Raw genomic sequence first — 11,288 nt, 5'->3', positions numbered from 1 at the left:
ACCCAAGTGGCTTAGGAAAGGGGAAAAAAATAATAATTATCACCTGACTCTCATTCTATGCTGCCTTCTGAGATGTGTCCTGACTCCTGAGATGCCTGCGTCCCAGGATGACATCATAGCACTGTTTGTGCTATTGCTGTATGCCCTCGTAGACTGTGTCACAGGACATGCAGTCACAATTATGTCACAGTTTGCACCATTGGCTGGAAGCCAATGGCACCGCTGCAGTATTCTTCTATTGAACCCTCCTGAGAACAGTAATACAGTTTAATCCAGTACAACCTCCCCTACCAGGCCTTGCCGGCTTCCAGCCGGGAATATATGGACCTACCGCTTACAGTGTTAAAGGGGTTTTCCAGTTAGGGTGGGTTCACACTAGCGTTAGGGATTCCGTTATGGCCTTCTGCTATAACATGGGTATAACGGAAAATAACGGAATACATAAGACGGAAGGACGGATCTATTCTTCTGCCTATAGACTTGTATTATGACGGAAAGCAAAACGGAAGCCTTTAAAAGGAATTCCATTTGCTTTCCGTCCTATTAGAAGTCTATGGGAATCAAAACGGATACGTCTGAGTCCCGTTATGCAAGACGGAAAACAAAGTCCTGTCGACAAGACTTTGTTTTCCGTCTTGCATAACAGGACCCAGGCGGACCTGTTATGCTTTCCTATAGACTTCTATTAGGACGGAAAGCAAACGGAATGCCTCTAAAGGCTTCCGTTTTGCATTCTGTCTGGGCATTCCGTAAGCCATAACATAATCGCTAACGCTAGTGTGAACCCACCCTTACACAAAATAACACCAGCATTCAATCGTACTGCATTATATAAGTCAGATGATTCATTTCTGAGTGCATTTTTATTCCTCCAGCTTAAATGCGGTCTGTTACCTACACCCTGTGTTTACATCCTGGTGCAAGACTCATGGGGAGTGTCTGTAGCATCAGGTCTCAGACTATCATCCCCCTCCCAGCTCAAATGTCACAGATCCAAGCCTGCTTGAAGCCCTGCTGAAAAAAAACCTGCCCTAAGACACAGCATCAATGCTGACATCACATCTACAGGACAGAGTCCAGGAGAATGAGAAGATCACCGCCCTCAGAGGCGAGGTCATTGATGATGTTGTGTCTACAGGGCAGAGTCTTACAAGCCTCAGACGTTGATGTGATGTCATCAGAAGAGGGAACTAAAACAGTAGATTATGTCGAACAACTGCGATGAAGTGCAGGAAATCATGACATTACAGATAAACAATCAGTTTTAGTAGGTGATAGTGTATGTTATTTCTTGTCTAGAGTACCCCTTTAAAGAGGACCTTTCATGGGTCCAGACATTATGAAATAACTACCAGGATATGTAGGGCATAGTGCACTGATGTAATATTGCTTACTAGTTTGTCTGGGCGCTCCGTTCGCCCGCTGTGCCCCCTGCAGTTTTCCCGGCTGGTATGCTAATGAATAGCATCGGTACAGGGAGGAGGAGACTGCCCTGTTTCTCAATGGGCATCTCCTTCTCTCTGGCTGTAGCGCCGTCCAATCGCAGCGAAGAGCGTCATAGCCAGGGTTAAAAAAACTCACCTTCTCCCTGGCTGTGACGTTCTCTGCTGCGGTTGGACAGCTCTACAGCCAGGGAGAAGGAGACGCCCATTGAGAAACAGGGCAGTCTCCTCCTCCCTGTACCGATGCTATTCATTAGCATACCAGCCGGGAAAACTGCAGGGGGCACAGCGGGCGAACGGAGCAGTGCTCAGAAAAAATAGTAAGCAATATTACATCAGTGCACTATGCCCTACATACCCTGGTAGTTATTTCATATTGTCTGGACCCATGAAAGGTCCTCTTTAATCCAGTGTCAGGTTGTTATGAACCTGGCTGGCAGCTGTGAGGAGGGTGTCAGCAGATCAGGTGGACCTCTGGCACTGCCCCTCCAAGAACCTTCCCAGTCCGGTCTATGGCCAGTCAGCCTCTGCATTTAACACTATGCTTTGGCTAAGGCCTCAGTTACAGCCTGAAGCACGTATGCAGTATCCTGTCCTGCTCACACTTGGATTTTAAGAGGATATAATAAAGTTTGAAGATTTTAATACAGCTCGTTGCTGGATTTGCTACTTTTCTCACTGACATACAGGTATATGATATATGGAATACATAGATATAATAACCCCTAACAGAAAAATAAAATGTGACCTAATGACTTAATATGACTAAAAATGTTAGAAATAGGCCTCATGCACACGACAGTCAGTGATTTGGCTTCAGTGGTCCGTGTCCGATTTTGCTTCAGTTGTGTTTCCTTGTGTCTTCCTTTTTTTTTTGTCTGACAGGGGAAAAAAAGGAAGGTTAATGAAAAGTGTAATTTTATTGCACCAATGTCTTTTATTGCACCAATGTCTTGTAGAAAAAAACGGACACGGACACGGATGACATACCAGTTGTGCATCCGTTTTTTTTGACTGACCTATTGACCTGAATGGGTCTGTCCTTCGTTTTCCACTGACAAGAATAGGACAGGTTATATTTTTTTGACGGACTGGAATCACGGATCACGGATGCGGAGAAAAAATGGAGGACTATCAGTTTTTTTTCACAACTCCATAGAAATGAATGGGACCTCCGCTAAGGTGTGAAAAATGACGGAACGGACGCGGATGCACACAACGGTCGTGTGCATGAGGCCATAATTAAAAAAAGGCACATTTTAGAAAAATGAATAAAATTAAGATATGATGAGAAAATGTAATAAATGTTACAAAGCAGTAAATTATTTACTTAGATTTGGTATCCCATAACTGTAGCAACCCATGCAAACTAATATATTAACAAAAATATATATATATATGGTAGGGCTGATTGCATACTATAAGGTACGCAGTATTATAACCAGGATAAATTGTAGAAATTCACTGTTACAACATATCCAGCAGATGGCAGTAACTAACTTTGGTTTTTCAAATGATAGTTGCAAGGAACAACACATTTAGCTATAAATTCTCATAATTTAAAGGTGAGATGATTCCATAAGCATTAAATTACACAGGAGCACGTGCCTATACTACAAGCAAGATAAATGTCTAATGAAAGGGTAAGGCTACTTTCACACTTGCGTTCAGAGCGGATCCGTCTGAGACGGATCCGCTCATATAATGCAGACGGTGGCTCCGTTCAGTACGGATCCGTCTGCATTATAATGTTAAAAAAAATTCTAAGTGTGAAAGTAGCCTCAGACGGATCCGTCCAGACTTTCAATGTAAGGTCAATGGGGGACGGATCTGTTTCAAGATTGAGCCATAGTGTGTCATCTTCAAACGGATCCGTCCCCATTGACTTACATTGTAAGTCTGGACGGATCCGCACGCCTCTGCACGGTCAGGCGGACAGAGCGGAGCGGAGGCTGAACGCCGCCAGACTGATACATTCTGAGCGGATCCGCGTCCACTCAGAATGCATTAGGGCTGTACGGATGCGTTCGGGTCCGCTTGTGAGCCCCTTCAAACGGAGCTCACAAGCGGACACCCGAACGCTAGTGTGAAAGTGTCATGGTCTTACCTTCTTGCTGTTCTCCTTCGTTTGACATGTGCTGGCGGCCATCTTGGTTTCTGGGTTTCTTGTAGCCTCCCACCCTGCGGCTTCTCCTTCCCACTGGGAGGAGCTGGATGCCTAGCTCATATATATAGGAGGTCTGTGGCTTCAGTTCCTTGCTTGGTCCTCCTGTGTTCACATGCTTCTAAGACTGCTGCTGCCTCTGGTTCCTGATCCTGGCTTCGTCTGACTACCCTGCTGGTTCCTGATCCAGGCTTCGTCTGACTACCCTGCTGGTTCCTGATCCAGGCTTCGTCTGACTACCCTTCTGGTTCCTGACCTCTGGCTTCGCAAGACCCTGCTTCGGTTTAGCCATCCGTTTGGACTTTTGCCACTTATTTCCACTTATCTCTTGTTGTACGTCTGGTTCATGGTTCCATGACAGAAAGTAGCCTAAGGTGGTCATGCATGCACTGCTGTAACCATTCCTTTAGGGCAAGAATAACCGTTTAACTAAAGTATATGAAAACATAAGGTAAAATCAATCTCTCACTACGTACAATTGCCAGAACTTTCGGTGTTTAAGTAACCTACCGTATTTTTCGCTTTATAAGACGCACTTTTCCCCCCAAAAGTAGTGGGAAAATTGCTGTGCGTCTTTTAAAGAGAATACTAGTGAGCGCTTCCGATACTCACCCTCCCTGGTATTCTTGCTAGGACCCGCGCTCCACTGTCCTGACCCCGTACAGAGTCAGGATATAGTGTGTGCACTATGACCTGACACTGCACGCAGAAGACAGGGGAGCGTGACGCCAGACCCGGAGCAGAGCCGTGGCACAGCAGAGGTAAGAGAAGTTTTTTATTTTAGTCTGATGGGGGTCTGAAAGAAAAGGGCTGATCTGAGGTATGATGGGGGTCTGAAAGAAAAGGGCTGAACTGAGGTCTGATGGGGTCTAAAATAAAAGACTGATCTGAGGTCAGATGGGGTCTAAAAGAGCTGATCTGAGGTCTGATGGGGTCTAAAAGAGCTGATCTGAGGTCTGATGGGGTCTAAAAGAGCTGATCTGAGGTCTGATGGAGGTCTAATAGAAAAGGGCTATTGTGAGGTCTGTTGGGGGTCTGACATGGAGGGCTGATGGGGTTCTGACATGGAGGTCTGATGTGATGTCCTGATATTTATAGGGGTCTAATGAAAAATATTTTTTTCTTATTTTCCTCCTCTAAAATCTGGAGTGTGTCTTATCATCGGGTGCGTCTTATAAAGTGAAAAATCCAGTAATTAGTTTTATGCAGTGTGTACAATAATGTAGCCATAGGGATCACAATGGTCGAAGTTGCAACCAGCACCAATTCCATAGGGCCTACAGATGATCTGAGTAAATAAAATGATTCCAAAAATTACTCCCCCAATACTTCCAGCTAGTGTCCTGAGTTGTCACTAGACATTGAAGTGATGATCCTTAGTGTGACCTTTTTCATCCCAGTTAGTACACAATGACCCATCACCCAGCCACTTCCCCCATGTAAACACTATATTAGATATGCCACCTATTGACCCCCACATCCCTCTTGCTGAGTGCTGCCCTCAAGCAACCTCTGAGGACCCAACACAGGTGGTCAGAGGACAGCTTGGTATGCTTCTGAATGCATGCCTAATCCTACTTTCATACCAGCGTTTTTGTTGGGTCCGTCATGGATCAGCAAAAGTGTTTCCGTCATGATAAGGCTACTTTCACACTAGCGTTGCTAGAATCCGGTAGGCAGTTCCGTGGCTGGAACTGCCTGCCGGATCCGGCAAATCGTATGCAAACATATAGCTTTTTTTACCGGATCCGTTAGATAGATCAGGTGAAATACCAGATCCGCCTCTTCCGTTATCATCCAGAATAATGGATCCGGTATTTAAAATTTTCAAAGATCAAAAGAACCAATTTCAGATGCAAATTGTACAGTGGCTATAAAAGACGACTGAAGGTCAGATACCCCTCAGATGCTGCCTCAGAAGATGGCAAACATGATGCCGCACCACATTCAGTTTGGATTTCAGGCTCTAATCCTTGTTTCCCACTGGAGAAGACGTCTTTGAGCCAGATGGCACCGTCGCTATTAGGTTCATCCGATCACTTCTGCCCGAATGAGAAGGGGTGCATTTGAAGTTCTTTTTCCCGAACTGCGGAATTATCCTGACAAGTTCCTTAACCACCTCAGCCCCCCTAGCTTAAAGACCCTTAACCCTTTCATGACCAAGGGTCATTGATGCCCCAGTGTCCAGGTCAAAATGTACAAATCTGACATGCGTCACTTTATGTGGTAATAGCTTTGGAACACTTTTACTTATCCACGCCATTCTGAGATTGTTTTCTTGTGACACATTGTACTTCAAGATAGTCATATATTTGAGTCAATATATTTCACCTTTATTTATGAAAAAATCCCAAATTTACCAAAAATTTGGAAAAATTCTCAATTTTCCAAATTTCTATTTCTCTGCTTCTAAAAGAGAAAATCATACCTAATAAAATATTTATTACTTAGCATTCCCCATATGTTTAATTTATGTTGGCATCATTTTGGAAATGTCATTTTATTTTTTTAGGACGTTAGAAGGCTTAGAAGTTTAGAAGCAATTCTTACAATTTCCAAAACCCACTTTTTAAGGACCAGTTCAGGTCTGAAGTCACTTTGTGGGGCTTACATAGTGGAAACCCCCATAAATGACCCCATTGTAGAAACTACACCCCTCAAGTTACTCAAAATTGATTTTACAAACTTTGTTAACCCTTTAGGCGTTCCACAAGAATTAAAGGAAAATGGAGATGAAATTTCTAAATTTCACTTTTTTGGCAGATTTTCCATTTTATAATTTTTTTTTCTTTAACACATTGAGGGTTAACAGGCAAACAAAACTCAATATTTATTACCCTGATTCCGCGGTTTACATAAACACCCCACATGTGGTCGTAAACTGCTGTACGGGCACACGACAGGGCGCAGAAGGAAAGGAATGCCATACGGTTTTTGGAAGGCAGATTGTGCTGGATTGGTTTTCTGAACGCCATATGTTTTTTATTTTTCTGCCGATCGTCTTGTGCAGGGGCTCGTTTTTTGCAAAAAGTGTTGAGGTTTTATTGGTACCATTTTTGGTTACATAGGATTTTTTGATCATTCATTATTGCACTTTATGGGGCAAGGTGACCCAAAAATTGGCTGTTTTGGAACAGTTTTCATTTATTTATTTTTACAGCGTTCATCTGAGGAGTTAGGTCATGTGATAGTTTTATAGAGAAGATCGTTATGGATGTGGCAATACCTAATATGTATACTTTTTCTTATTTATTTAAGTTTTATACAATAATAGCATTTCTAAAACCAAAAAGATGATGTTTTAGTGTCTCTATAGTCTGAGAGCCATAGCTTTTGTATTTTTTGAGCAATTGTCTTAGGGTATCATTGTTTGCGGGACGAGGTGACGGTTTGATTGGTACTATTTTGGGGGTCATACGCCTTTTTGATCGCTTGCTGTTGCACTTTTTGTGATGTAAGGTGACAAAAATGGCTTTTTTTACACCGTTTTTTTTAATGGTGTTTATCAGACGGGGTCTATCATGTGATATCTTTATAGAGACGGTCGTTACGGACACGGTGATACTTAATATGTGTAGTTTTTTTATTTTTTATTTTTTATAGGAAAAAGCTATTTTTCTATTTTTTTCATTTTAGATTTTTATTTATTTATTTTTACTTTTATTTTTTTTCACTTTTTTTTATCAAGTCCCTCTTGGATCTTGACGATCCAATGGGGTTGTACTATACTTTGCAATGCTCTTGCATTGCAAAGTGTAATACAATCAGATGCCCTGTAGGTGGCAACAGCGGACGCTTTTGCAAAGCGTCCGGTTGCCATGGCAACCATTGGGGCTGCCATCGCAGCGCAGCAGCCCCAATGGTGGAGAGAGGGAGCCCCCTCCCTCTATTAACCCCATGGATGCCGCTGCCGCGGCATCTATGGGGTTACAGCAGAGTGTCACCATAGAGCTGACACTCTGATGATGGCGGCGGCTCAGGAATGGAGCCGCCGCCATCAAACACAGCAGGGGGGCAGACCGAGCTAGGGGCAGAGGGGGGGCGGGGAGGGTGTCACGGACAGCAGGAGGAATTGAGGGGGCGGACTCAAGGAGGGGCACTGTCTGTGGACACAAGATGGGGCACAGATGGGGTGCTGCACAGATCGGGGGGGGTACCTGCACAGATCGGGGGGGCTGCACGGATCGGAAGGGGGGCACGAGGACACTGATTTCAGGCTCTGATCTGCAGAGCGCAGATCAGAGCCTGAAACCGGCATTTTAACACTGCCGCGATCCGATTGGTTAGTCTGCACAGACTAACCAATCGGATACATTGCCGGCAAGGGGCCACTCTGATTGGTCCCTTCCCGGTATTACGGCACTGTACGCTGTCTGTGACAGCAGCAGGGCAGGGGCAGAAGCTTTAATCCAAGCGCTTTGCCGCGCTTGGATTAAAGAGCTGCCAGAACGTTTATATACGTGGTAGCTGCACGGGGTATGCGCAGCTATCACGTATATATACGGATTGCTGTCGGGAAGGGGTTAATGACCAGACCCCTTTTTACAATTCTGCACTACACTACTTTCACCGTTTATTGCTTGGTCATGCAACTTACCACCCAAATTAATTTTACCTCCTTTTCTTCTCACTAATAGAGCTTTCATTTGGTGGTATTTCATTGCTGCTGACATTTATTGTTCTACATGTCTTTGATAAAAAAAAATGTTAGGGTAAAAAAAAAAATGGTTTGGGTAAAAGTTATAGCGTTTACAAACTATGGTACAAAAATTTGAATTTCCGCTTTTTGAAGCAGCTCCGACTTTCTGAGCACCTGTCATGTTTCCTGAGGTTCTACAATGCCCAGACAGTAGAAAAAACCCACAAATGACCCCATTTTTTCCTTACAAAGTCTCATATTCCACTAACTTGTGACAAAAAATAAAAACTTCCATGAACTCACTATGCCCATCACGAAATTGGGGTGTCTTCTTTCCAAAATGGGGTCACTTGTGGGGTAGTTATACTGCCCTGGCTTTTTAGGGGCCCTAATGCGTGAGAAGTAGTTTGAAATCAAAATGTGTAGAAAATGTCCTGTGAAATCCTAAAGGTGCTCTTTGGAATGTGGGCCCCTTTGCCCACCTTGGCTGCAAAAAAGTGTCACACATGTGGTATCGCCGTACTCAGGAGAAGTTGGGCAATGTGTTTTGGGGTGTCATTTTACATATACCCATGCTGGGTGAAATAAATATCTCGGTCAAATGCCAACTTTGTATAAAAAATTTGGAAAAGTTGTCTTTTGCCGAGATATTTCTCTCACCCAGCATGGGTATATGTAAAATGACACCCTAAAAAACACATTGCCCAACTTCTCCTGAGTACGGCGATACCACATGTGTGACACTTTTTTGCAGCCAAGGTGGGCAAAGGGGCCCACATTCCAAAGAGCACCTTTAGGATTTCACAGGACATTTTCTACACATTTTGATTTCAAACTACTTCTCACGCATTAGGGCCCCTAAAAAGCCAGGGCAGTATAACTACCCCACAAGTGACCCCATTTTGGAAAGAAGACACCCCAAGGTATTCAGTGAGGGGCATGGCGAGTTCCTAGAATTTTTTATTTTTTTTGTCAAAAGTTTGTGGAATATGAGACTTTGCAAGAGAAAAAAAAAATCATCATTTTCCACTAACTTGTGACAAAAAATAAAAAAATTCTAGGAACTCGCCATGCCCCTCACGGAATACCTTGGGGTGTCTTCTTTCCAAAATGGGGTTGCTAAGGGCTGAATCTTATTAAATATGGGGTAAGTCAGTCTAATAGTAACTGATTCTGGAATATCATGTTATTAGTAACTACATATATGAAAATTGAAATTATGGTCTAAGTGTGACAGTTATCCTTTAACTTATTTTCTTGGGCTACAGTAAACCTCATTGCACAAGTTTTCTGGCACAAATGCATTAAAAGGACTATGCGGAATGCAATAAATAAGCCCCATAAATATTTATTTCTAAACATGCAAAGTGTCATAAATATGGGGCATGGCTTTACCATCACTTCAAGTGCAATTTCCTGTCATTTTCGGTGTGGAAAGCTAGGACAGAAAAGGTTCAGTAGCTGCATCCATGCTGATAAATTCAGAGCATGCTACATAGGAAACGAACACTGGTGTAGAGGGGAGTAGCTATAAAGGAGAGTCGTACCCAGGTCGTAGTGTCTGAGGAGCAGGCGGAGAAGGCATTCACAGATGGCTATGGCATAGCTTCAAGTTACCTCTGGGTGCTTTGTGGTGCACCAATAGTAGTGAATATGTCTCACTGTGTCTATTCATCGCACAAACAATACTTTTGACTAGAGATGGCCTTGCGGTTCGCCCGGCGGTCATTTCGCGGCGAACTTTGCGTGTTCGCGATTTGCCAAACATGCGAACAGGTACAGGACAGCCGCTTGAGACGTTTCAGCACATGGACATACCCCCTACCTTATAAATAAACCTGATCTGGCAGCCATTTTACATTCAGTGTTTTGCCAGTGTAAGGAGAGGTTGCTGTGTGGAGCAGGGACAGGCTGTGGGACACCAAACGCCAGCTAATAGGGCCACAAAAGTCTTTTTAAGGACTGGTATAGGTGTGCTATCGATAGGTGTGACATACTGAGGGGTGTAATATACTTATAATATACTTGTATAATGAGTCAAAAACACATAGATCTATATAGTGATCATCTGGAAGTCAGGGGCCTAGGGGCTTACTAGGGCCATTTTTATATAGGGTAAGGTTCCAGACGGGGTCGCTCTTATCAGGGCGGGTGGTCTGTGGTTAGGCTATCGGGGCCAGAATAGCACCCCCTGTAGGGCAATGTCAGGGACAGTTTTTTGCCCACCCTGTCCTTCAATACCACATCATCATCTAGCCCAGGGATAGATGTTTTTTGCTTTCCCTCCGGGATTCATGGATGTGCACTGGGACCCTCCGGATTGTGGTAGAACATATGGTTTCTGATTTGATGCCGCCGAGCACCTGATTTAGTGCCGCTGAGCACTTGTTATTGCCTACCACATCTATGCTTTTTGCTTAACTTTAATAATTTAATTTATTTTCATTTTGAGGGATATCTTTTCCATTCACATGTCCGCAAAATGGGTATGCATCTGTTCTGCAATTTTGCGGAACGGGTGTAGACCCATTAATTTTCAATGGGGCCAGAATGTGTTGTCCGCATTTGCGGATCCTCATCCGTGCTTCCGTTTCCGCCAAAAAATAGAACATGTCCTATTCTTGTCCGCAATTGCAGACAAGATTAGGCATTTTCTATTATAGTGGCAGCGATGTGCGGTCCGCAAATTGCGAAATGCATATTGCCGGTGTCCGTGTTTTGCGGATCCACAAAACACTTACAGTTGTGTGAATGGACCCTCATAGTAACATTATTAAAAGTTACGTTTTATCTTTATGTACATTTTAATGGATTTGCTTCCTTGTACAATGTTATCATATACTTTCTATGTTAGAAAGTATATTATAGTGCATTTGTATTGTGTGGCAGTTGTGTGCGGTTCTGCTGCGATACTGCAGGTTTTGGAACAAATAATTTATACTGGTTTGATATACCAGTCGCCCCCCAAAAAAACTGATTGAAGCGGGGTGTTATATACCAATATACTTTATAGTGCATTTGGGTACTGTATAGTGCATTTGGG

This window comes from Bufo gargarizans, chromosome 1 (genome assembly GCF_014858855.1).
Source record: "Bufo gargarizans isolate SCDJY-AF-19 chromosome 1, ASM1485885v1, whole genome shotgun sequence".
Lineage (NCBI taxonomy): Eukaryota > Metazoa > Chordata > Amphibia > Anura > Bufonidae > Bufo > Bufo gargarizans.
Note: the sequence above shows the minus strand (reverse complement) of the source record.